The 25878-nt window shown below is 45.2% G+C and overlaps 1 protein-coding gene and 1 long non-coding RNA gene across 4 annotated transcripts in view; one reads left to right on the top strand and one right to left on the bottom strand.

Annotated features, from left to right (window-relative positions):
* Positions 1-9460, top strand: part of LOC134482158 (uncharacterized) — a 39783-nt gene extending 30323 nt beyond the window's left edge. For both annotated transcript variants that reach the window (XR_015639002.1, XR_015639003.1), the window contains 2 exons: positions 5716-5769; positions 8622-9460. This is a non-coding gene — a long non-coding RNA (uncharacterized LOC134482158). The remainder of the gene's footprint in view (positions 1-5715; positions 5770-8621) is intronic.
* Positions 1-25878, bottom strand: part of Vwa8 (von Willebrand factor A domain containing 8) — a 324101-nt gene that overhangs the window by 41693 nt on the left and 256530 nt on the right. The gene's annotated exons all lie outside the window — the stretch shown is intronic.

Raw genomic sequence — 25878 nt, 5'->3', positions numbered from 1 at the left:
CTCCTGACAGGCAAGATGACAAGATGAGGGATGAGTACCTCAGGCTCATGTTCCTGTGGGGGAGGGAAGCACAGTCCTACAGTGCAAGCACCCATGATGCTACCCAGGGCAGAGCAAAATTTTAAATGTACGAAGCATTTACACCCGGAATCTTTTACTAGCTGTTTTTGGATCACAGAAAGCTCCAGGAAATGAAGCCATGGTTAGGAACTGAGACCATCACTACGGTTTATTTACTATGCATTGGCTATGAGTCAGACACAGGACCTTAAGGATGTGCAGTCCAGTGAGACCTGGTTCTGTGAGTTTCAGCCAGGGGCAGGGAGGACCTGTACTCAGTAAACCAGTGTGGAGTGGGGAAGGTCAGGGGTCAGCAGGACGTACAGCGGTAGGTGGAGCCAATAGGCAAGCAGTCCAGACTAGAGGAGGGCCAGAGGGAGTAGGCAGACACCGAGCTGAAGACAGGCTTGAAGTCGACTGCGTACAGCAGAGCCCTCTGCCTGGGTTCATACAGACCTGCTGTAGCGTCCAGCTACCTGCACACTAGAAACTCAGAGAGGTCATGAACAGGAGATGCCTCATTCTAACCTCCACCCCGCTGAGACAGGAAACTCAGCTCAGTCCTTGCAATCTGTGTAACTTAGCTGCAGTTACTTCAAAGTCGCCGAGACGCATCTACGTGCCTGCAGCCTTAGCAACCAGTTCAGGATTGTTCTGCTACTCACAGTCTATGAAGCCTTCCATAAGATTTAAATTCTTGTAACCTTTAATGTTGAATCTCACCTCTTAACCATTGCACAACACTTTAAAAAAACATACTTTCCAGGTTGAAACCCTTTTCTACGTGAGGGTGATTCATCACATGCAAAGCACCATTCTAATATAACTATGTTAGCAATATGAAGTAAGACAGGAGAGAACTCATTTGAGGATTTTTGGTGCTCATTTTTGTAAATTCCTATAATTTCTACATTTTGTTTTATTTGTGCATGTATTTTTTTATAGCCTGAAACCATGAAATTGAATAAGTCACCTGGAAAGGGCATAGGAATGTGGCCCGGATGGAATTGTGGCAAGAAGGAGCCCAGAAAGACGTGGACAAGATAGGCAGAGGAGAGGTGGGGGACGGAGAGCTCAGAGTGTGGGGTTGGGTACAGCACAGGGCCAGAGAAGAGGAAAACCCACAGGCCCACGGAATCTAGCACGCTCACGGAGGAAGGGACGAGGTCAGCAGGGGGGCCAAGTGGATGGACGTCTGGAGGTGGAGCCAAGGCAGGCAGATAGGAACTTAGTTTTTAATAAGGCCAGGCCATTGGATCCCCTGGAACTGGGGTTACAGATGGTTATGAGCTACTGTGTGGGTGCTGGGACCTGAACTTCTGCAAGATCAGCCAGTGTTCTTCATCACTGAGCCATCTCCCTAGCCTCATTAGCAAGCAGTCTTAGCCAGCCCCACAGATAATGATTTTAAGAGGTTTTGCAGGAACAGGTAAGGAACTATGTCGTGTGTGTGTGTGTGTGTGTGTGTGTGTGTGTGTGTGTGTGGTGGGGCTTCTAATCTTAGAGACATACAGGCAATACAGAACTCCTTAGAGAGACTGAGCTTAAAAGACATTTTCAATCTCAAAAGAGTTTCTGAAAATCTATGTATTTTGTAGACTGTGGTTGTCTGTTTAGAGGCAAAGATAGTTTGCTGGGTGTGAAAGGGATCAGGTGAGGTTAGAGCAGCAAAGTGTGCATTCTGGGTGAATTCCAAGAGTGGAATGGAGTGGAGAAGAGCCACCATGTGACCGGCCTTCCCCAAGGCGAGCCTGTTTTCCTACACAGCACCTGCTTCTGCTTCTCTGTAGTCTCCCGGCATCCTGTCCCCATGGCCCTTTGGTGACAAGAGCCCCATCCGTCCTGGGTACTTATTCACTGCAAACATGTGCCCACTGGTATGTGTGGGGCAGGCAGAAAACATGCCCACAGCTGAGGTGCACGTTGTTGTAGCCTTTCATGGAACACGACCTTTGGAATGGTTGTTTAAAGGACAGGTCCCGAAGAAGGCTGGCACACACTGAGTATCTCCTTGAGAACAAAGACTCTCAGATCCTAACAATGGGTGGGTCACCTCTGGGGTGTTGTGATCTTTGTGTGGATTATACGCACAGCCATTCTGTTTCTGGGAGAAAATTCAAGGAAATGAAACAACACCCCTCCCATGCTCCTATTCTTCCTAGATAACAGAAGACAGATAATTATCTACCGCATTGCTCAATATGAACAAAATAGAGAGGTGACCTTTCTGTCTGTGCCTATTCACTGCAATGATCCTGACCACAGCCAGGTGACCGTCAGGCTTGGGGATCTCACCTCGGCAAGGCAGGAGCCCCACTGTAGCTCCCCAGCCTGTCACAAATGCCACACATTTTAACAGGCAGCCAGCCCTGGATGGTTCAGTCACCCCAGGGAGTGATAAATGCTCCTGCTGGTAGACTTATATAAACCGAGACGCAATGATTTTTTTTTTTTAAAGATATTCCCCATGCTCAATAAACCTGAATGTTGTAAGCCTGAAGGATGGTTAGCCTAAGAAGGAAAATAAATCAATCTGGCAAGAAAAAGCCATCATTTAGAGTGTTGGTAGGTTAACCTAAATGTGGAGGGTATTGAATTCAGTGATTTAAAATTCACATGCTTGCTAGTTGAAAATACCCACTTCTGGCTTTAGGCCGTTTATAAAATGCACCTTGGGGATAAGGAAGGGTGATGACGGCATGGATATGATCTAGGTTTGGTACATGCATGTATGAAAACGTCAGTGAAAGCGACAGCAAGCTCCACAGTGTTCAGTAAGCAGTAAACAGTGAACTTTGTTCAGACTCACCTGTCGTCACCTGACCGTAGCAAAGAAAAGCTGCTCAACACAGTGGACTATCCAATGACAAAAGAAAACTTATGGGAGTTTTTGGGAAGTAACATTTTGAGCTTGAATCAAAATACCAAAAATCCTGATTGCTTTATTTTGCTTAAAAAGAAGCAGATACAATCAAAGAGGGAACCTAGGAATCGAGTGAGAACTCCACCCGCTCTGTCCAGACCCCTGTCCACAGTTTGACCACCCACCGGCAGGAAGGAAGGTCTTGGTCTTTAAGCACCTGCCTGCAGAGAGTGCTGGCAGGGAGCAATACTGCTGTTTATGGTACAATTCAGGAGGAAAACGTGGCTTCAACATTTTAAGGGGGAAAGATGTACAATGAACAGCTGAAGTAAGAGCAGGAGATTTTATACAGTGAAGCAAAGTTTAAAAAAAAAGTTTATTTCACCCCCTCCCCATGTGTGCAGGTGTCTGTAGATGCCAGAAGAGGGCGCCACATCCTTTGAGCTGGAATTACAAGTGGTTGTGTGTGAGTCAGCTGACATAGATGCTAGGAACTGAACTCAGGTCCTCTGGAAGAGCAGCAAGCACTGTCAACAACTGAGCATCTCTCTAGCCTGAAACTCTTAAGAACCAGTATTACTGTAATGTCTGCCTACTGCAGAGGGGCCAGCGCTGCTGTGTGATGAACTGTTACTCACCATTCAATCCTATCCTGCTGTGCCTGGGCAATCCCAGTCAGCACCAGTTGTCTGAGGATAATAATAATAATTACTAGTTGTGACCAAACCATTTTACTCAGAGGCTTAGAGGGGAGGAAGGGCTGAAGAGGTCGGCGAGACCTGATGTCCTTGGCAGGGCTGTCCCTATCACTAAACGTCCAGTGAAGTGATTAAAACCCTGCCTTCATAACACACACTAACCGTCATGGCCTGGGCATTACACACAGCTCAGCCTTTTCAGGGAGGGAACTGTGGTATTTGGGCACTAAATTAAAGCATGTTTCTTGGCACCAGTCAACAGGGCAATGCTCTTTCAGAAGAAGTAAGAGACTAGGAGTTAGACAGACTCCCTGGAGGGCAGACACACTGGGGAGGGGCCAAGACTAGGTAGTAAAGATGAACTTCCAAGATGGCCACTTCTTCCACAGCCTCCTGACTTGAAATAAAACTTGGTATCTTAAGACAAGGGCCTGGTAAGCTTTTGTCTCCCACCAAGCAGGCTACCTATTAGACTGGCTGGACAAGTTCAAGGCTGGATCAGAACATGTTATAAACCAGTTGGGGGTCATCCTACCCTTCTTCAAACTGACCAGTCCTGAACTAGGAGAGGAAAACTGCAGAGACTCAAAAGACTCCAGGTCTCCAGAAGAGACTGGGTGCTCCGCTTCTGCTTTGCACAGGGCATTTTTCTCTGTGTCTCTGACATGTGCTTCCTCAGCCTAGTAAGCACACTTTTTTCAACTATTGACTCCCTACGCTGCTGCTGGCAGTGCTTGAGGTTCTGCCACTGCTGTATGTTACATTGAGTTTCCCCCTGGCTTTTAATTCATTAATGGACAGAGAAACAAACCTGATCGAGACTCCTAGACTGTATCGGAAGCATGAATGTTTACTTAGAAAATATGTTTACTACAAACCCCTACCAACAATTTCTTGAATAAAGATTATTTTGAATTTTGAAAAAATTAAGGTCTTGAATATGTTATGTGTGTGCATGTGCTTATGCCTGTGTGTGTGTGTGTGTGTGTGCGCGCGCGCGCGCACGCGCATAAGAGTATTTGTATGTGGAGGCCGGAGATCAAGGCCAAGTGCCTTCTGGAGTTATCCCCTCTCCCCTACCTTCGCTTCTGTAGACAGGGTCTTCACTACTTTGTGTGGCTTGGATTCAATGTGTAGATCAGGCTCACTTTGACTTGTAGAGCTCTTGCTGTCTCTGTGCCCTGAGCACTGGGATTCAAGGTGCACACTGCCATACTTAGCTTTCACCTTACTTTTTGAGGCAGAGTCTCTCACTGCACCCGGAGCACAGACTTGGTCAGGCTGCTGCCCAGCAGGCTCCCCAGACCCACTGTCCTTGTGCTTCTCTGTTCACCCTGAGCAGCTGTGGCCACTCAGCCCTGTGTGTGCTCAGCTTCCATTAATCCTTGTGCTCCCAGCACTGCCTGCATGACTTAGTGTGGGGATGGGGGTGTGTTGGGGGTCGGGTGTTGAAGCTCACAGAGTGGAGTCAGCCTAAAGGAAGCAGCACATGGCTCAGTTCATAAAGTGCTTGATGTGTAGGCATGAGAATCAGAGTGCACATCCCACACAGAAGTTGCCCAGTCCAGTGGCTGCCAGTTATTCCAGTGTGCAGAGGCAGAGGCGGAAGATCCCTGGGATAAGTGCCAAGCGGACTAGCCAATGGGTGTGTTGTGGGTTCAAGTGAGAGAGCCTGTCCCAGTATGCAAGGTAGAGGGTGACCAAAGCAGATACCCGGTATTAACCTCCGGTCTCTATACACAAGTATATGCACATGAGCCCCAGGCATGTAAGCATGCATACAAAAACACATGTATACAACACACACACACAACACACACACACAACACACACACACACGCACACACACAGCAGCTTGTATTCTTTATTTTACGTTTTCCTTCTAGCCGGTTTGCCTGGAGAAGGCTGCATGTGTTATCTTCCTCCCACTCGGCAGTCCTTTTCCTGATTCCGTGTAGCGCCCACCCGTGCTGGAAGAAGCTCTAGGGCTGGCACTCCCACAGATGCATAGAAGTAAAATTTTGGCAAACTGGTTCTAAAGACGCAATCATCTAGAAATGAATAAATCTACATGAGCCTTTCTACTTATTGCAGGCAAACACCAACATCCCTTTGTAAGTCCACACAGACAGACCTCATCGAGAGCTGGTAAGTGTGTGCTACTCTGCATTGTATTAAAGCAAGGTTTTCCCCCAGAGCCTTGGGCAAATCCTTGGAAAGTCTGAAGAGATTTACCTCTACTCTATGTGAAACCTAAGAAAATGAAAGGGAGCAGCTTGTCTGTTCTGATTTTTCTAGAATCATCAAATGTATTCTTTGTCCAGTTCTCTAACAGATACATATATTGCTGGTATTAAAAGAGAACTCTTCAACATGGTTAGAAGAACAGACATTGTAACTTGTCTGCCTGGACTTAATCCCAGGTAATGTACCTCATCTACAAGAAAGACAAAGGCCCCGTCTCATCCACAGTGTCATTCAGGAAATCACACAGAATCACTTGGAATAGTCCTTGGCCACGCCCAGGGTCGTCTATACCATCCATTGTTATTCCATTAGTTCTGAGAGTAAAAATATGGCCTGGTGTAAATCAGCTGTTTTAGTAGACACGTGCTAGATATGTAATATCAGCACTGGGAAACGTAAGTCAGGATTTTAATCAAGAAGGTTTTGTGAAATTTGGGTTGTATAAAATTCTGCATTCTATCCAAATCATTTAATTCTCAGGACCTCCTTTGGGAAGTTCAGTGTTGCTGCAGATACTGTAAACACCAAGTTGACCCTCCTAACTCGGGCAGCTGGGCCCAGGCCACAGCGCGTGTGCCCCTCTTGTGGCTTTGCAGCTGGACTGAGCGCTACCTTGCTTTACAACTCCTGAAAATTATGTTTGCTCTCCGTGTCTAAAGACATGGCAGGAAGGGAACTGAGACACTTCCAGTGGTGAACAGCACACATGACTGTTCCAAGCAAGACTTGAGAGAGAAAGTTATCTTACAAAAATGAGAAGAAATATGTTCAAGTAGTGAGGGAAAGGTTGTTTCCGCCCGCCTCTCCTGCAAATTCCAAATTCAAGTTTGCACTTCAATGTCTTTGGCTTGTCTGTTTGTCAACTTCAACATATTTTAAGTCAGATAATACCAAATGCAGCATATGTGCCCCTCTGGTGTCTTACTATTTATATGTTTCCTGGCATGCGTCTAACGGGAAGGAAACATGTTCCACAAGACGTAAAGAGGAGGACGTGCACTGCTTTCCCTCTATAAAAGCTTCTAGGAGAAGCGTCTCCTATTTCACCTGTAGAGTAGGCAATAAGGATGAGTCTGGTGGCTAAGGAACACGCAGTTAGCGCAGTCAGCCCACGGGCCTGCTACTGAGCACCACTGAGGCCTGGGCTGTGCACAGCACAACACCCCCTTACAGTCTATTCGCCTTACAGACCACGGCTAATACTCACAATTCTCCATATTGTGCAATTTCCACTCCGCAGGGCAGGAGAGTAAAACTCAAGGAAGAAAACAGCTTATCCATTGACACACAAACTGTTAATGCTAAGCCCAGTCTTGCCAGTCCCAAAGCCAGATGGTGCAAATCCGTTAGACTGGCTTTTAGTAGAGAACATGTTCTTAAAAGTCCCAGAATTCTGTTTTCCCTTTTAATGCATGTGTCAGACAGATGTACAGGAATCCACATACATCAGCGAGGAGACATTTGGAAGGGACCACTGCACCCCCCAGAAGCCCAGTAACAAGTGTTGTATACACACAGACAGTCAGGAACAGGACCTGGAGATGTTTGGGTCACAGGACACTGGGTATATTCTTGGAGGTGGTGTCTTCTCAAATGTCAGCGGGACCACTGGCCCGCATCGCAAGGCTGTTGTTACAGGAGGGGCAGAGGGGCAGGAACAGGTCTCTTGCCTTCCCCTCACCTAGGCTTCCTGACAATAGCAGCAGGGCACACTGCCTTCTCAGATACTGAAGAAAATAGTCCCATAAAAGTTCCTCCGAGCAGATGGGTCTCTGACCTACGCTCTGCTCGGGGTGAAACCTGGGACCTAAATGCAGATGGGAAGCTTTTATGATACTTAAAAAATGTAAGTCGTCTTTTGGGTAACTGGAGAAGGGTTTGAATAAATGATCTCTAACCCACAGGTAACCCGCTGCTGCACATTCAGTAAGGTTAAATGCACACAAAGCACTCAAATACAAATCTACAGACAATAAGCTTCTCTTAAATACACCAGGCCATGTGCATGGAAAGGGTCCCTGTTTTAAAAGAAAAATTTTAAAAATCCAAAAACTGTTATTTGAACGTGCCACCCCGAAGACATTTCTTTAGGAAAAGATTAGTGGGTGTAAAGTCAGTATGGGGAATTGTGGTAGCACTGAACATGTGAGAACAAGGGGAAATTCAGCAATAAATAAGTATTTATCAAAGACTTCGGGCTCAGCCAGCCGAAGCTAAGCTCATTATGAAAGTCTGGGAAGACACTGTTTCAGAGCCCTGCACCGTTAGCTCTCCCAGCACTGCAGGAACAGGTCTCTGTGCCATGCTTCGCACCCCATGTGCAGGGCCAGGTTTCCTGAGCCTGATTGCTCCTAATTAGGATGATTAAAAAAAGATTCCCTTTTTAGTGTTTGGAAAAAAAAACTAAAGAATTTTTGGAAGCTTGAGCTTACAATATTTATCTGGTTCAGGTTTTAAAAGTTTTTTTCTATCATCAACTAAGCTTTCTGAAATAGCTCTTCCCTTGACATTACTGGGGAGATGGGTTTTATTTCCCGCGAAAAGTAAACAAGGGAATAAAAACAAGGTGAGTCAAAGGGTGAGGAAGTGAGAACAAAAGAGCCCTTCACAGGGTCCAGACTCAGCTGGGCTGTCCTGAATGTAAACACTGTTCAAATGGCAAAAGGAATTTCATCTATGTCTATAAAAGGTCTCAAACAATAGTTCTTGCTTGAAGCTACATTTAGCACACAGTAAAACAACCTTTTCCTCAGATACTCTGCTGACAGCCCTGCTCAGTCTAACATCCCAGGAGACAGACAACTCCCATCACTTGCAGAGCCCCAGTCGCAGCCTGTGGACGAGAGGCTCTGAAGAAGACATCTCCAGGATGGACAGAGCCAAGGGCAGGCAGTCCTCAGGAGTATGGGATGCTGGCACACAGTTTACATCAGTGTCCGGATGCTCTGCACTCAGTCGGAGTTTAAGGCCCACAGAGCAGATGGCTCACAAGGTTAGGATCATGGAAGAGCAGCATTCACATTTGAAACCAAAAGGAACAGCAGTAAAGTGAAATATTTCCTATTATTTATACATCTCTTCATCGTAGCAAGTTAAAATGGGCACTGATTTTAATATTTAATGAACTTATGCCAATGAAGAAGATTACACCATTATTACAGAAACACCTTACCCATCTCAGATCTTGTAGGCATCTTACTAGCACCATGTCAGCTCAAATCCTACACAGCCCACCCTGAGGCTCTTCTCTGTTGAATAGTCCTAGAAAATTCTCTACAGAGTTCAACAACAGTGTTTTGTTTAGATTTTATGTGACAGTTTCTATTTTCAAATAATAAATGTTAGTATTCCGTCTAAGCTCCACCCCCACAGCTACCTGGGAACAGCCAGGTATGCTCCGCCCCACAGTTGCCTAGCAACAGCCAGCTGTGCCTGACTATAAAGGGGGCTGCTTGGCTCCTCCTCTCTTTCTTGTTCTTTCTTGCTCTCCCTCTTCTTGTGCCCCTTGTCCCTGTCTCTTTTCTCCCCATCATCCCCCCATATGCTCATGGCCAGCCTTTCTCCTCTTCTCTCATTAAATCTCTCCATGTGGAACCATGTTGGCTTGGTGTGTTCTGTCTGGGCATGGGCTGAGATTTAAACCCTAACAATAAATATCAAATTCTACAGGCCCCTATTATTTGAGATGGATATGTGTTGTGTTGGAGTGGGGGACAATAAGAGGGGATAGGGTCAGGGTTTCTGTGTCTCTGAGGTCAGTTTTTGTGATACTGTCTTTTGTGCCTCTATGCCTGGGTGTGAACAGGGCCAATTCTTTTCAGATCACAAAGGACACTGGAAATACCCTATGGTTTATGATGACGCCTAAATGTCAATGATATCCAGTCAGTGAAATATCTTCTATGTATATTTCAAGTCTTATCCCTTCCATTTCATCCAAAAACACTGAGGCTTGCACAGGCAGCTGCCATGATCACACAGTGAGAACAAGGAGCTCAGGATTCACTCTGCTCTGCCCAATTCTAGAGCTGGGTCCTGCAAGACTTAGGGCTGCCTCTGTCTCAAGATATTCATAGTAATAAACAGGTGTGACATAAAATGAACCGTTGGTTCGGTTTTAGAAGAATAAACCAGACACTATCCATAGCTTTGTTTCCTGTCTGAGAGAAGAGGCATGACCTTCAGAGTTTCCCTGCCACATCTCCCTTCATCTGACTGGGAAAAGACAAGGACACCCAATGGCCTACATAGTACAAGAAGACAGAATCACTGAGTATTAAATATGCAATAGGGGCTGGGTAGTGTCTACCTGGTGTCTGACTCACCTCCATAAGGAGGACTCGAGCACACTTTCTCCTGCTCTGCCTTTCCTATGCTCCAACATGAGGTGGGTGGTCAGGTTGGACCTTGGAGAGACACAGGAACATCTGCTTTGCCCTCTCAGGTCAAAGTCCCTCCACCCCTGCTCAGTTTCTACTACTGGTGCACTAAGAGGACCTGAGGACTGGTCCATTTACTAATACATACATTCAAGTAGATTAGTATTTTGAATGGCGTCTGTTTGATAATCTCTTTTTTCCTTTTTGTTTTTTTAACAGTTTACTTGAGTTGAGAAGGTGTTAGTGACAGACAAGCTCTAAGTCAGAGCCTACACTATCTGATATCCTTAACACCTCAAATTGCCTGCAATTTAAAGAGAGTGTACTAGTAACTTGAAAGCCTTTTTCTAGGGGCCAGTGAGATTGTTCAGAGAGAAAAGTGCCTGCAGCCAAGCTTAACAACCTGAGTCTGAGCCCACAACACACATGGTAGGAGAGAACCAGCTCCCCCAAGCAGTCCTATAACATGCACTTACACACACACACACACACACACACACACACACACACACACACCACGCACACGCACACACACACAATTTTAAAAAGCCTATTCCTCAAAGAAAACTCAAAATCAGATACTATAACCTCTAAGTTGTATCAAACATTTAGGGAATTGAGGAATTGAGTTTAAGGAATTCTTCATAAACTCTTCTAAAGAACAGAAAGAGAGGACATTTGTCAACTGACCCAAAAGGCCAATATGACTGATACCAAAAGGTAGAAAAAGAAATTATACTAAACAAATTCTATAGCCCAACATGCAGTGCAGGCATGAGCATTCTCAACAAAGTGATATGAAACTGAGCCCATTGTAGTAAAAACAGGATTATATATCATGACCAAGTGGGCTTTAAGGAATGCAAGGTTGAACTTATGCATGAAAAATAGATTAATACAATTCACAATTACTAGAATAAAGAGTAAAAATACATGATTATCTTTATCTTAACAGATGCTTAAATAGCATTTGAGAAATTCATGACAAAAATGTTCAACAAATGAAAAATGGAAGAATTCAACAACCCAATAAGAGTTACATATGAAAATGCAAAGATAACATGACAGTTGTCAATCAAAGAGTAAGATAATATGACAGCTGTCAATCAAAGAGTAAGAGCTGCCCCTCTGCTGATAAGGAACAAGATGAGGACGTTTCCACCATGCCCACTCAACACTATACTAGAGAGTCTTGCCAGGACTAGGAAAGAACAGAAAACTAAAGGTGGTCAGATGGGAAAGAAAGAAGTACATGGCACAGGCTTGTATGACTAGAACAGCTCACTCATGCCTGTAATCCCGGCACTCAGGAGGCTAGTCAACCAGCCAACCGAGCAACCAACCACAAATAAATAAATAAATAAATAAATAAATAAATAAATAAATAAATAAATAGAAAATTCCAAGGATTCTACTAAAAACTATTAGAACAAGTTATTGGGTCAGCAATGCTGCAGAAAACAAGATAAATAACTAAATATTATTTCCATTATGCTGGTAATGAACATTCAAAGATAAAATTAAGGATAAAACAATGTAAAACCTATACTCTGCAAACTACAAAGCATTCTTGGAAGGAATGTGAGGACCCTGATAAGTACAAGGATATGCATACTCATGGGCTCGATAAATAGCACCTGCACACCCATGACCTACCAGGAGCATTAACGTTGTTAAGGTAGCAACATTCTCCACATTCACCTAAAGATTTCGCATTATCTCCATTAATACCCTGCCTGGTTTCCTGGTAAAACCAATAATCCAGTTCTAAAACGTGCATGCAAACAAACGCAAGGGAACCAAGACAGCCCACACTGCTGAGGACTCATGCTCTCTCATTTAACAACTCAAGACAATGCAGGACTGACGTAGCTAGACATTAATGGAACAAAATGAAGAGGCCCTTGACTTCATGGTCAGATGGTTTTGTACATATACCAGAACAATTCAATTGTTTCTACAGTGTTCAAAAACACATAAATAAACAAAAATGGTGCTATGACAATTGAATCGCCATACACAAAGAATTAACTTGGGATTCCTATCTTATAACATACCAAAAACAATGAACTCAAAATGGCTCAAAGGCTTAGACTAAGTCCCAAATATATACAATGCCTAGAAGAAACATAGAGATAGATATTTGTGATTTTGGATGAGGCAATGCCTTTTTAGATATGACACCCAAAGCATAAGTAATTGTGTCAATTAGACACCAACTATGGTCACCTGAGAGAAGGAAAGCTCAGCTGAGAAGATGCCTCTGTATGGTTGGGCTGTACACAACCCTGTACAGTGTTTTAATTAGTGATTGATGGGGAGGGCACAGCCCATTGTGGGTGGTGCCATCCCCGGGCTGGTAGTCCTGGGTTCTACAAGAAAGGACACTGAGCAAGCCATGGTGAGCAGTAAGCAGCACCCCTCCATGGTCTCTGCATCAGCTCCTGCCTCCAGGTTCCTGCCTTGTTGGAGTTCCTGTCCTGACTTCCTTCAGTGAGGAACAGTGAGGAAGTGTGAGCTGAATAAACCCTTTCCTCCCCAACCTGCTTTTGGTCATGTTTTTTTTTGTTGCAGCAACAGAAACCCTAACTGAGACAGCAAAGAAAAACAGGTTGTATGCTTCACTGGGCACTACTAGGAAGGCGAAAATACAACCCACAGAAAGACAACATGTATTTGCAAATCATAACCAGATAGGAGCTTTTATATAAAGAATTTTGATAATAGAACAGCAAAAAAACAGACAAAGCAGAAAATGGGCAAGGGATTTGAATAGCTATTTCCCCAAAGATACACAGACAGCCAACAGACACTTGATGACCAGACAGATGTGCGACATCATTCACTGCTGGGAAGAGTAAGTCAAAACCATGACTATGGACATTCCCATGAAAGGACAGACAGTGATAACCACTACCAAAAATGTGAAGAAATAGGAACCCGCCATACTGCAGTGGGGATATAAAATAACACAGCTGCTTTGAAAGACAGTCTGGGATTTCCTTCAAGAGCTACACATGGAATTTTCTCATGACCCAGCTACTCACACCCAGGTGCACATGCAATATGACCAAAAGCCTGTGTCCATACAAAAGTGAGAACACAAGTATTCACTACATACTTATGCAATGGTATAGTACTCAGAAATAAAAGAGACTGAAGTTCTGGAGTCTATTATAGCATAGGTGTACTTTAAAATATTATAACTGAATAAAGATTTCCATAAAGACTTACATAACATAGATTTTATCTTTTACAAAATGTTCAGAATTGACAAACACCCCTTCCCCCATAAAGACAGAAAGTGGGCTGATGGCTACCTGTGATGTTGCCAACATGAAATCATAGCCTACAATTTCTGATCAAGAATGGCATGTTTATGCTACTAGTTACAATGACTGAATTGAGCAGTTTAGTAGATCTGACTAGAGGGGGGTTGTAATTCTAGACTTTGCAAATCTCCCTTTTCAATCAAGGATCAGATATTCTGCCACTCACAGTAAACAACTTTTCTCTATGCACTTGGGAACCTTGGCATCGCTAATGTGGATCCAAACCTGAACCTTTGGAGAGCTGAGTCACTGCTACGAGTAGAGATTTCCATGCCAGAGTCAAGTGATAGGCATGGTCAGTATGCTAAAATTACTGTGTGAAGCTGCCTTCAGGAACCGAATCTCGTGTTCAGATTTGAGTACCATCCCAAAGAAACTTCATCATCCACACAAACGTTCCAAAAGCCTAAAAGTACCTGAAATCTGCGACTCTTTCTGTCAAAAGTATTCAGAAGGAAAGCTCAATGTGTACAATAAAAGGAATAAGTAGCCTTCGCTTACATTAGGTTACTGTGACAGCTAGTTGAGCCTCTATGAGAAAATGCCTCTATAAGATCCGGCTGTAGGGCATTTCCTTAAGTAGTGATCAATGGAGGGGGCTCAGCCCATTGTTGATGGGGCCATCCCTGGGCTGGTAGTCTTGGGATCTATAGGAAAGCACACTGAGTAAGCCATAGGGAGCAAGCCAGTAAGCAGCACCCCTCCATGGCCCCTGCATCAGCTCCTGCCTCTAGGGTCCTGCTCAGTTTGAGTTCCTGTGCTGACTTCCTTTCATGAAGAAGAGTGATGAGGATATATGAGTCAAATAAACCCTTTCCTCCTTCAGTTCCTTTTGGTCACGGTGCTTGACCACAGCAGTAGTAACCCTAAGAGCTGCTAACCTGAGCTACCTAGAGAGGTAATTATATCACTTGTGTTTCTTGTAGGATAATGTTATTTTGTGTATTTCTAGGTGAATATTTTGAGTAGAGAAGATCTATAAAGTTTGCTGATTTGAGTATGTTGGTATTTAATAACAATTTTTAAAGTTTCACATAATTCTACATAATTTCTACAGGTTTGCTGGTTGGGTGGCGGTGGCACTTTTTTTTCTTTTGAAATGAACCTTTATAATGTTCAGAGTTTGGGCTTCTATGAAATCAGAGAATTTAAAGGTACCTCTAAAGGTAGAAGAAAATACCAAATGCTCACATTGGGCTTCACTGCTTAGAAGGATGACATTCCACCACCAGCTGGAGTCCATACATATTACAGACAGATAAAAATGGTCATTACAAACAGACTGTAGGACATATGGCCACCTGACTCACAGGTTTCATTCAGGAGCCACAAACTTATCAGTAGGAAAGAAAGGCTAACAATGAAACTGCTCAAAGAGTTCTTTGTCACCGTAGTGAGCTGTGAATGTTGCAGCTCTCCCCAGGGCCTCGAGGGAACTCAGACACACATCCACTGACTCCACCATACCAACACTCTACTGAGCACCAGCCCGGGGTCAGGATTACAGGCTGCATTGGGGGTGCCAGCCTTCAGACACCAGCGTTGGGCTTGGGAAGTTTGCCTTCCAGACAGATCAGAGTGAAAGATCACCGTGTGATCAGCTAAGGCTGCTGGGCTCACCAGGCATCCCTTAGCTACAAAGGCTGGGGCACAGCAGTGCAGTGGGCAGAGTGAAGGCATGGAGCCCACAGTGCACGTCTGAGGTTGGGAGGAGAGTGGTCTGGCTTCATTGTTTGAATTTTTCTAGGAGTAAAGAATCTTGCTTTGTCATTCACAAAATACAGAACATACTAAGACACCATTCTGGGCAGATTAGATTTCCCCCACAATGAATACCATGATAATATTTTAAATCTTATACTGAGGTAGTATTTGGAGAAATTGATAGTTTTCCTTCCCTTCTCCCCTTTCTGATCGACACAGTTCTGTTTTTACTTTATCTTGGGGAAGCAGGTGGGCACTGCCCATCTTTTTTGGTTTTGAATTGATGGAACTGCGAGGACCAGGCTGATATTACAGCTTTGCTCTTTGCTGGCCCAGCCACTGTGGCTAAATTATTTAAACCTCAAAATGGAGAGAGAACGCCACACACCAGAAACAGGGCTGTCAGGATCCACCACCCCCCCTTTTTTGTTTTTTGTTTTTTGAGACAGGGTTTCTCTGTGTAGCCCTGATTAGATTATAATATACCTGATTTTATAGAAAAAATAAGCCAAAGAGGAGAAGGGAGTGCTTGAGGACACATACTAACAGTTCGGGAAGGAGGATCTCCTCCCCGGATTATGGGCTCAAGGACATTTCTCTGTACCTTGTGGCTTCAATAGGACCCATTCTGTGTCCCATTTTCCAGGACATGCCGCCTTACCCAACGCTTCTCATAAAAGACTTTCATTTGAGGGTCAAAGCTCTTCTAGTGCAAAGACCCAACTGACTGTGCTCTCTAACTGTAACTCTTTCAGGAGGGCGACATTTGCAGAGGCAGCTTACTCAGAGGTTGTACATTTCAGATGCTGGCTCAGGTGGAGACGTGCTTGCCATGAAGCCTAAGTTCAGTCCCCTAGAGCACATGGGGGATTTGTACTCAGCACGAAAGAGACACTGGAGCTGCTGGCCTGGGAGTCTGGCTGAATCAGTGAGCGCCAGGTTAAATAGGAGATGCCCAACCTTGACCTCTGGCCTCTACATGTACACACAAGCACCTCCCACTTCCGAGGGAAAGAAGCAGGCCAGGGAGGAGTTAAGCAGCTCAAAATGACCCAGCCACAAAGGATATGTGTTATTGGACTTAGCACTCATGGCCTGTGCCCCCAACAAGCCAGGTTTGGGCACTGGTCCTCAATAAGCCTAAAGAAGCCACAGTAATAGTAATAGCAGGCAACGGGCATTACTCAATGTGGCGACACTGGGATGAGAGACAAGGGGATCTAGGGACTTCCCCACGTCTATTTTCAGGGGCCATGATAGAGGGTAGAGTTTAACCAGGAGGCAAGAAGTGCATGGTGGTCCAGCTAGGAAAAATGTCACCAGAGTTAAATGACTTTGGAAACTGCAGGAACCTCTCAGTCACCCCCTCTCTGGAGCCGATTGACAGACACCCCGAAGTATCTCTTTTTATCCTTCTGTAGCCTCCACAATGTTGCCATCCTTAGGTGTACCCCGACAAGCCAGGTTCAACCACCCATCCTCATCACGGAACCAAGGCGCCTGAATGTTAGTGAGAGCAGACAGAGAGGCACTCAGTGAGGACAGAGGAATGGCTCAGCAGATAGGATTTTAACATTGACTAGGCCGAGACACTTCGGTTTTTAAGCTCACTGACACCCTCTTGTGGTCAGTAGAAGTAATAATTTTAGATAAGTAAAACTTTGGAGCAATTTAGAAGTTAACACTTAAATATAACAAGATAAATAACATTTGGAAAAGTCATTATATTATTTTAGGCTCTAGCCTGTGCTTAGAGGCAAAATATCTCCAAGTAACTCTGAAGAAACAGCTAGGATGGACTAGGATGGATGTTCTTCTTGAGGTGTTGTTCATAAGAGAAATGCCTGTTATAATTAATAATAATACTCAACATATGCGGTAGCAGCCACACTACCGACAATCTCTTAGGCTTTTCTCCAATGCTGTGAATGAAAAAATATTGTTACTCTCTGGGTTTCATTGGTCCCTGTATGAATAAGAATCCTATTTGGGGAGCTTCTCCAGAATGTCGCCTTACCAAGATGCACTCCATGAACACAGCTCTGGAGTGGGAGCTGAAGTGAGAACACTGCAGAGAGAGGCTGGTGAGCCTGCGGCTAAGTAAAAGTCAGTTTAAAGATGCCCCCTTTGTATTCAAATGCTGACTTAAGAGTCAGGGATAACTAGAGCAGCAAAGCAAAGAAGGGTAGCCATACTCTTGAGTCTGTTAAGGAGGGGGGGCTCACAGCCAAGGGATCAGAGTACAGACAGAGGAGGAGGAAGGGCCTTTCTAATGTAGCCTGCCAACCAGTGTGAAAGGACAGGAAGAACGGTGGAGTAAGGCACCAGCACTCGGCAGCCACCGCAGTATTAGTACAGGCAAAGAACGACAAACTAATGGATGGGTATTGACAGTCTTGGAGCACATGCCACAAACACACACTAACCATAACGGGAAACAGCAGCAACTTCAGTGCAGTACAGTGGAGAGAACACCTCCACCTCACTTCAGCGAACCACTCCTCAGTGCCGGAGAGGGCACACTGAACGGAATGCTGCTGTCAGCGACTCGCCTGCCAAAAATTCATACTCTGGGTCCCAAAACAAAGGATGTTTTACAAAACAATGGGCTGTGGTACTCTTTAAAATGCCACAGAGAAACCGGTATGAGAGCCAGCAAAACGAGGAACTTGTGAGACAGAAAGACCCAAAGAGGCCTGCTCTTCAATTGCTTCCTGTTCTTACAGAGTGCTGGATCCGAATGTGGTCTGGTGTCAAGGCTTCCATACCGGATTAATCTCACGTTCCTGCACTTGAGGCCTGCATGGAGGAAATACTCCAGGACTTAGTGCTAATGGGATATGTATATTTATCCTTTTAATGAATATATATATACACACAAGTATTACATGTAACACACAGAAACATTAAAAAGTCTTTAAAAACACCGAGTTTATGAAGGTTAAAAAAAAAGGTTAAATTCTCAAAGAGCAGAAATCACAAACAGAGTTTGACTCCAAGGTTCTGATGGCACAATGCTTGCACCACCCATCCCCATCCCCCATTTTCACTCGAGGCGCATCGGTGAAAACAGATTCCCCTCACATTTAATGAAGACCAGAACATGTAGTGAGAAACTTGGAGGTGAAAATTCAAGATCTATTTTTTAAAGGACATTCTATTGGAGTTTTAGAAAAAAATTACATATAAAAATAAATATTAAAATACACTTATATTCACCATCCATCCATCTACCTACCCACCCACCCACCTACCCACCCACCAATCATCCATCCATCCATCCACCCATCCATCCACCTACCCACCCATCATCCATGCATCCATCCATGCATCCATCCATGCATCCATCCATGCATCCATCCATGCATCCATCCATGCATCCATCCATGCATCCATCCATGCATCCATGCATCCATCCATGCATGCATGCATGCATGCATCCATCCATCCATCCATCCATCCATCCATCCATCCATCCATCCATCCATCCATCCATCGGTCTATAATTCCTGCCCCTCCTCAGCCAGCCTCCCCAGCACACCCAGTCATTGCCTGGGCCTCATGGCTGCCGGGCGTCATTGAAGGGGATGGTTCTCACATTGCTGTTCAATACCAAGGTCACTACCCATAACAACTCCCAGTTTCAAGGAATCAGAAAGCCTCAACCTGCCCTTATGCAGTCTGGGAACCATTGACTTGAATCAGGCTCGTCTATGAGCATACAGTGATAACTAATGGATGTCTGGGAGGTGAATTTCCTTTAAACTGTTTGAAACATGTTCTGTGTTCCTAGGCTGCACAGAACCTAGCCACACTGTCCCAAGCTCACGTGCTTCTTGTGGCTCTAGCCCTTACCCTCACCTTGGCTTTGCTGCACATCCCACACCATCCTTGGATACCTGGGTTTGAACCTGGACTTGCCCTTTGGGCTTTGTGTTGGCTACGGCATCTGCTCTCGGCTCCTATGGTTTCTACTCCTGGTCATCCCTGGGTTTGTGGCACAGCTCTCCCTCTTGCTAAGAGAGCTCACAATACTAATTCTTACGCCTACACCTGCACCCGTGGGTTTTAAAGGGCTGGAGTAAATTGTTCTCTGTTTACTCAAACACATCTATTTAAAAAGCCAAGCCTCAGCTAGAGAAGTGACTCGGGTAGAGTGCTTGCCTCACACAGGTTTGTCTCTGTTTGAGATCCCAGGAGGTGAGTGAGAACACACAGGCCTCACAGGCCTCCACTCTACACTGAACTGACTTCATACTGCTTGGCACCATTGGGCACCCTGCTTCTGCTTCATGATCACAGCCATATGGAACAGGCTCCCTGCAGACAGTAAGTGCTTCACCAGAAGCGGCTGGCTAGGGGAGCTTCAAAGGAGCGTCTATTGTTTGTCTATAATCAATGGGTGACGACCTGCCAACAGCACAGCTTGGATGGCCATCACCTACTGAGGAAAACTGTGGTTTGTGGAGCTTCCTGAGGCCAGATTTGATCACACTGCTATTGTATGGTTATAAATAAACTAGAAACATGGGGTGGGAGGGAGGGCCGACCAGTAGAACGCTAAGGATGAGAGTCAATTACTAAGCCATTAGACTGCAGACGGGACAGCGTGGCAGGGAGCCATCTTACCCCAGATACATCAGCATATTTATGCTGAGAAATATGTAACTGGGGAGTGCTGGGGACTGAAGGTAGGACTGCTTTGCCACTGAGCGTTCATGTATGGTTTGTGTCTAATCACATATAAATGCATTTGGAGCTGTGGTATAAACTGTTGTTTAGGGCCGCCAGGAGCTACTTACTGATACATCGTTCTCACTCAAGTTTACTTGAGAGTTTTCACTCTAACTATATGACAATAATTACCAATTGATTCTCTTTTTAAATGCCACAGTTATTTCAGGGGTATTCAAGCACAGCTGATATAAGACCATACTTGACAAATCAAAGTGAATCATGAGAACAAGGTAATTTGGAAAAGGACAGCTCTTCAGGGTGGGTGAGAGGCCAGGCTCTGTGGGGCGAGCGGTCAGGTTTTCTGCTCGTCCTGCAGCTTAGGGTGTCACTCCAGACACAGCACACTCCTCCCCCTGGTATTCCTCTCCCCCTGGGGTTCCCCAGCCATCACCTTCAGTATTTTTGGTGGAAGAAAGAACAATGGCAGCTCAGCTACTGGCTCTGGAACCCAGGGAAGCGTGAGCTAGTCTGCCCGGAGAATGAGCAGGAGTGGGGAAAACCTCCTTCCCCCACTTCTGTTTTCCTTCTGGTAACTTCTCCAGAGGCTCTCATGAAACCATGTGTAGGAAATCAATTTAACCCTGGTCAGGTACAGCCTTGTCGAAAACTCAGGTGGAAACCTGACTGTGACACAGTACTAAGGAGTGACATCTGAGGGGTGGCAGGCCCCAGGGTTCTGGGAAGGGACAGGGAGTCCACGCTGCTAGAATAGAGTGACTGTCACTCTCTTTAGTGTCTCTTTCACATGGAGGTCAAGATGCCATCTTGAACTCCAGGTTAGCCTGACTTTTCATCACTGACTGAACAGCGGAGGAGAATAACCTACAGGAGGATTTATTTAGCTCGCACTTCTACAATTTCACCCATGCTTGGCTTGTTCAGCTGCCTGGGATGTGGTGAGGCGGGAAGTCATGGCTGAGGGGTGAAATGGAGTGGAGATGCTCACATGGGGCAGCTAGGAAGCAAGGAGAGACGACAGGAGGTCCAGAACGGTACACGTCCTAACACCCACCAACCTGCTTCTTCCAAGGAGGCTCTATCTTTAGAAGTTTCTACGGGTGATGAAGGCAGAGCTCTCACAGCACAGTCACCTGTCAGTGACGGGATCCACCAAGGAAAGGGGGAGCACTTCATACACGAATCCTGTCAGAACCTCAATGCTGGGCACCCCAGCTGCTGGAAAAGCCAGTCAATCAGATTCTGTTGTTGTTGTTGTTGTTGTTGTTATTATTATTATTCTGAGCATTATGTGCTCTAAGGCTATGCATGAAGACAAACAGACTGGTATATTATGTTAATCATCTACACCTATATGAACAGAAGATGCTTTTGTAGTAGTTCTTAAATCAAGGAATAGAGATCACTGCACAGAATCAAGGCTGAAAGGATCCTGGAAGCCAGTCTGAAACTGCAGTGTCCTCTTGACCGTATTGCCAGCAGGACAGAGAAAGTCTAGTTTTTCTCCAGCAGCCCTGGGCAGAAGCCCACCAGGAGGTGGCAATGGGCTGGTGAGCTGGCTTACCAATAAGGGAGCTTGTGGCTAATCCTGACCACTGGAGTTTGATTCTTAGAACCCACATGGTGGAAAGAAAGAACTGACTCCTATCATTTCTCCTCTGACCTCTACTACACAACCACCATAGAATCCCCTTCCTTCAAAAAGCCCACAGATGCCAGAACAGTATTAGGTAAAACAGACACCTCAGGTGACTTGTCTGCTTCTGGGGCCGGTGCTTCTAGGTCCAGCCAATGAGTACCGGTTTCTATTCAGTGTTCAACTGCGCTGCTAGTAAAAGCTTTCTGACCTCTGTATAGATATCCAACTAGGCCACAAGAAGAGTGACAAGGCTTTTGGTCAAAATTCAAAATAATTCAACTACTGGTGACTCCTAAAAGTGCTTTCATAAGATAATGCGCCTGAAGCATGAGTGACTTTACACGGAGATGGGACAAGGTAGTTAATTGATGCTTCTTGGGCCAGCAAGGTATTTCCAACAAATCCATCAGCATCACAAAGCCATGTGGGGGGGTGCCTCTACTGTGATCTCCAAAACCTTTGGACTCTGTTAGCCTGATATTCTACACCTATACCAGAGACACCTTTTAAAAATAATAAGGAGAAAGGAAGAAATTTGGGGTTTAGCTTTCCTATAGCCATGGTTACTCATGGAGTTGGCAATCATAGTTAATCCAAGAGACCCCATTTCCCCCTACCCATTCCAATGTGATTTAACTACATCTCCAAGGAGAGAATATGCTGTTTATTGTGACGAGGAGGACCCTCCTGTCAGTCAGCCATTCATTCCTGGCAAGCACTTGACCTTTCATGGTGGTCTAGAGGTGACACTGGGTGCCCAACCACATGTGGCAATGTCTCCTGCCAGCCTTTCCCGTCAACAGGCTGCTTGCTCTCTGGAAACCTGCTGCAGGGGCACTGCTATGTGTCATGTGCACCAGGTAGTGTTTCGGCTTCTTATCTACCAAAACGAAGAACGTTCAGAAGGTAAACTGAAGCTCATGAGACCCTGAGGGGCATCCATCCCAAAGCACCCTGGCTGAAGATGCCAACGATGGCTGGATATCAGTTGGCTCCACATTCACTCCTGTGACCTAAGAGGCTTCAACAGAGATAGGGGACAGGTTTTAAACTCCGCTCGTACTATGACCTCTAGGATAGCTGACTAGAAGTTGAGTACTGTTAATGCTTCCTGGACCATGCAGTTGGGTGGATTACGAACACAGACCAAGCTATATGACCTGAGGCTAGTTTCTCGTCTTGTTGGGCCTCAACTTTTCGAATATATGAATTAAACACTTGGATTTCTTACTCCCAAATTGATATGAAAAGATGGAGAGATGGCTCAGTGGTTAAAAACTGACTGTTCTTCTAGAGGTCCTGAGTTCAATTCCCAGCAACTACATGGTGACTCACAACCATCTGTAATGGGATCTGGTGCCCTCTTCTGGTGTGTCTGAAGACAGCTACAGTGTCCTCACATACATTTTTTAAAAAAATGAAGCTGTAATAAACCTCTTTAAAAAATGCTTTTTAAAATTTAAGAGTATTAGACTTTTTTAAAAAAATTATCGGGTTGTGTGTGTGTGTGTGTGTGTGTGAGTGTGTGTATGTGTGTGTGTGTGTGTGAGTGTGCACACACGTGTGCGGCTGTCAGAGGTTAATTAGTGGAGTTGATCCTCTCCATCCAACATGCAGGTACAGGGTTGGAACTCAGGTGGTCAGGCTTGGCAGGAAGTGACTTTACCCACTGTGCCATGCTGGCAGCCCAGTGTTAGAATAATTTTTAATCAGCTTCACATTCTTCAAATAATCATGACTGCTAGGGCGCTCTGTAGTGTAATATTACTTCTGAGGTGGCAGGAAATTTTATTTCTGTATTTTAAAATGTGCTTTAAATTTTTTAAATTTTATTTTGTGTATATGAGTGTTCGATTGAATGTGGGTATGTGTACCACGTATATGCCTGTTGCCTGCGGAGACCAGAAGGGACCTTCCTGGAGCAGGGACTATGGGTGGTTGTAAGTCACCATGTGGATAAGGGGAACAAAACCAGGGTTCTCTATAAGTGTAGTAAGTGTTTTTAATCACAGAAAATGTGAATGTATGTGTGGGTGTGAGTGTGTGAGTACAGGGCCTGTGGAGGCCAGAGATGGTGTCAGATCCCCAGAGCTGGATTCATAGGCATCTGGGACCGGCTTGATGTGGCTGCTGAGCTGAGCTCCGTCCTCTGCCAGAGCGGCACACGCACTAACTGCTGACCCACCTCTCCAGCCCCTTACAAGGGTCTTTAAAACAGCTGTTGTCATCTGCACAGGGCTGTCCAGTTGTTCCCCTTTTGCTGACCGTCTTCCCTCCACTAGAGTGCTTTGCGGCCTGCTACTAATTGGTGCTATGTCTCTAGTCTATTTCTGGACTTCCTATTCTGCCCCATCGATTTGTTCTTTCATGTTTTTGCCAGCACTGCACTGTCTTGATAAGTGTAGTTTTGCTGTGAGCCCTCAAACTGGGTAACAGGACTGCCTAGCTTTCTCTTGAAAGTGATTGTTTTGGCTATGTTAACTCCTTGCCTTTACATAAACGTTTTAGAATTGGCTTGTTAGAAAAAGTCCTGCTGGCAACTGCTTAGAGCTGTATTAAATCTGCAGGTCAGTCTTGAGATGTGGAGTCTTTTTCATTTCAAATCTGACAGGTGAACTTGGCCTGTCTCTTCCGGTTCTATTTTTATCTCCTTCTTAGTGCTTTGTGGTGTTCACCATACACACAGTCTTGTTAAGGTCTTACCTCAGTATTTCATTCTCAAGAGGAGCTGCTTAGAAATAGTGTGTGTGTGTGTGTGTGTGTGTGTGTGTGTGTGTGTGTGTGTGTGTGTGTGTGTGTGAGAGAGAGAGAGAGAGAGAGAGAGAGAGAGAGAGAGAGCGCATGTAATGTGTGTGTGTGTGTTTAACACTATGTTATAGCTAACTGCTTCTGATTACAGAGACGTGTGATTGATTTTGCCAAACTTATTAGTTCTAAGTTTGGATTTTCCAGGCAGGCAATCAGGCCTTTCCTTATGTTTATTTCCTCATACTAACACGTCCAGCGTGGTGCTGGACAGGGATGGTGGGCACCATCATCTGTGCCTTACTCCACTTAAGGGAGAACACCAGCCACTTCCCAGTAAGTGTGGTGCTAGTTGGCACTGTGCATTGGGCCCAGGAGCCTTGTTTCCCAGCTGCAGAGTGAAGGCTGCCCCGAGTCAGGTCAGGTCTGGAGGGCACTGAGGAAGGCCGCAGATGGCTCAGTCATAGCTCAAATTCTGGTTCTCCTCCTCAGCTCAGCCTCTCTCCTCTAATGTTTTGTAATATTTTCAGGGGCTTCACTAGTGATATATGCATCTATACGGGGTTTCAGTCTACATTGGTGGGAGAGATGTGGTATAGTGTGTTTAGTTCACAACAGGAACCCATGGGTTGTTTTTAAAAATCAGTTTATTACTTTGGGTGCACATGAACTGTGTGTGTGTGTGTGTGTGTGTGTGTGTGTGTGTGTGTGTGTGTGTGTGTGTGAACACGTGTGCCGTGCTCTCCGGGGGAGGTCAGAGGAGGACTCTGTGGAGGCTGCTCTCCTCTGGAGCCTTGCTCCTTTATGTAGCTTCTGGGGAATCAAACTCAGGACTCTAGGCTTGTGTGGCAAGCACCTTTTCTGGTTGAGCCAACTTGCCAACTCCTGAGTTATTTTAAACAGAAAAACGGAACATTTAATTCAGTGCCTTTAAAACCCTGCATTGTTTTAAGAGTCAAGTGCCCACAGATGAGTTTCAGTTAACCAACTCCCAGGGAACTGTGCCATGCATATTCTTGTTCCTCTTTCCTACCTGGTCAATTCCCAATTATTTTATTTTCTAATTTCTGATATTTACCAAACTAATAACTAACATAATTAAATACCTCAAGTAGTTCTAGAACATGTATAGTACAGCAGATGCACACACTCACACTCTGGAGGCACACGTGTGGACACCAGAGCACACTTACGTGATCAGTTCTTCTTCCACCGTGGGGGTCCTGGGATCCGACTCAGTCTGTCAGCTTGGTGGACCTGCCTTCTTTACTGGATGAGCCATCTCACCAGCCCTCTCTCCATATTTTCACATGATCTCTAGTTCTCACCTTCTGACATCATCTATTAACTTTCAGCTGGGGGGCTGAGGACTATTGTTCTGTTTCCTCTTCAAATTCCTCTCCACTGCTGTCCTCAGAGGGCACTGAGGGACGGCCGCACTAACTTCACCGACTGCCTTGCTGTGCTGTACTATACAGTTAGCACGCTGCTCTGTACTGCAGTGTTTCCATTCTCA

Source organism: Rattus norvegicus, chromosome 15 (genome assembly GCF_021556685.1).
Source record: "Rattus norvegicus strain SHRSP/BbbUtx chromosome 15, alternate assembly SHRSP_T2T, whole genome shotgun sequence".
NCBI lineage: Eukaryota > Metazoa > Chordata > Mammalia > Rodentia > Muridae > Rattus > Rattus norvegicus.
The sequence above is the reverse complement of the archived record's forward strand: the minus strand, read 5'-3'. Positions and strand labels throughout refer to the sequence as shown.